The 1,688-nt window shown below is 40.8% G+C and overlaps 1 protein-coding gene and 1 pseudogene across 1 annotated transcript in view; both read left to right on the top strand.

Moving 5' to 3' along the window:
• The window catches only part of LOC102845342 (involucrin-like), a 382,191-nt gene that overhangs the window by 129,515 nt on the left and 250,988 nt on the right, over positions 1 to 1,688 (top strand). The gene's annotated exons all lie outside the window — the stretch shown is intronic.
• On the top strand, positions 1,033 to 1,504 carry LOC102844932 (annotated as a pseudogene).

The following is a 1,688-nucleotide window of genomic DNA, read 5'->3' as shown; positions in this document are numbered from 1 at the left end:
TCCAGGACATGTCTGTTTGTTCTTTTGGTAGTCGTATATGGGGTTGCTATTATTTAAAATCAACTCACTGAAAACACTTTTTCCTGTCCATACTTAACTTTCTTTTTTTTTTACTCAAATAACACTTTCAACTGGCCTAGAATACCTAACTTTAAAAGATTCCAGAAACTGTCCACAGTAGGTTACTTCCTCCTTTCCAGCAAATACATTATGATTAAAGCTAGCTTAAGAGTGTTATTCTGTGAATGGTCTGTTTTCATAATCTAAAAATTATTATGGACATTACTTTTTTAATCTTAGTATTTGTGTGTCTAGGCTTAAAGTGGAACCAGGGCTAGGATACCATGTAGCAAGTGGAACAAAAAAAGGTTACCAAACTGTACAATCTGTATAGGGGCAGAATCAGACATATGTCTGAAAATTGTGTGTAAGGAGGGACTGTGGCTGCTTATGCCCAAGTTCCTTGGGCAACACATTTTGCAAAGAGGTGTACAATAGCTTCCAAGGGCACATTTATATTTTTCCTACAAGTGAAGGAATTGAAAGTGACTGCCCTCTGCCCTGGCTATTTTTATTTGCCCTGCCCCAGTTCCTCTAAGACTATTGTAAGAGAGAGAGAAATAAATTCTGAACCTCGTAGTTTAAAAGTTGCAGTCAAAGTAGAATTTGGCCTGTGAGTAATTCCTAAACTGGAGTGACAAATTTTCCAAGTCAGGGATGCAAGGCCTCGTTTTATTTAAAAAATACAGAGTACCTGCTTTGGAAATGATTTTGGGATCCAGGCACAGAAATCTGGAGGCCTGTCCACTGGAGTTTGTGACTCTTAGCTCAGGAGAGTGGGGAGCTGTTAGAAGGACAGAGGGGCAGACAGTATCATGGACTTTTCCTGTTCCTCCTTGAAAGGACAAAGATAGCTCTCTAGCTGTCATCTTGTGTCCGCTCGTGTGCAGTCTATATCAGCTGGTCTGCCAAAAGACCCCCTGAGTGCCAGCCCTAGTTCCCCTCACACAGCCCCATTTCTTCTCTGACAAGATGAAAGAAATGATCATGAATCAGAAGAAACTTGCCAAACTGCAGGCACAAGTGTACATTGGTGGAAAAGGAACCCGGCGCAGAAAGAAGAAGGTGGTTCGTAGAACAGCTACAGCAGCTGACAAAAAACTTCAGTTCTGCTTAAAGAAATTAGGGGTAAACAATATCTCTGGTTTTGAAGAGGTTTAAAAATCAGGGAATGGTGCTCCGCTTTAATAATCCTAACGTTCAGGCATCTCTGGCAGCAAACACTTTCACCATTACCGGCCATCCTGAGACAAAGCAACTGTCACCCAGCATCTTAAACCAGCTTGGCACAGACAGACTGAGTAGTTTAAGAAGACTGGCTGAAGCCCTGCCCGAACAAGCTGTGGATGGAAAAGCACCAATTGCTCCTGGAGAAGATGATGATGACGAAGCTCAAGATCTTGTGGAGAATTTTAATGAGGTTGCAGAGAATGAGGCCAACTGATATGAGTCAACTTTTGAAGAAGAAAAAACATGACGAAGTTACTTTGAGCTGCTATTTTATATTACGACTGCTTTTCCCCCCTGTTTGTCTCATGTCTCTTTTTCCCCCTCTTTTTTTCTTTTCTTTTTTTAAAAATAGTTTTATTGAACATTTACAGAGATTTTGGATTTCCATTCATTCATGG

Source organism: Elephantulus edwardii, unplaced genomic scaffold (genome assembly GCF_000299155.1).
Source record: "Elephantulus edwardii isolate Elephantulus edwardi_28Jun2011 unplaced genomic scaffold, EleEdw1.0 scaffold00139, whole genome shotgun sequence".
NCBI classification, from domain to species: Eukaryota; Metazoa; Chordata; class Mammalia; order Macroscelidea; family Macroscelididae; genus Elephantulus; species Elephantulus edwardii.
Note: the sequence above shows the minus strand (reverse complement) of the source record. Positions and strands in the feature narration are given on the sequence as shown.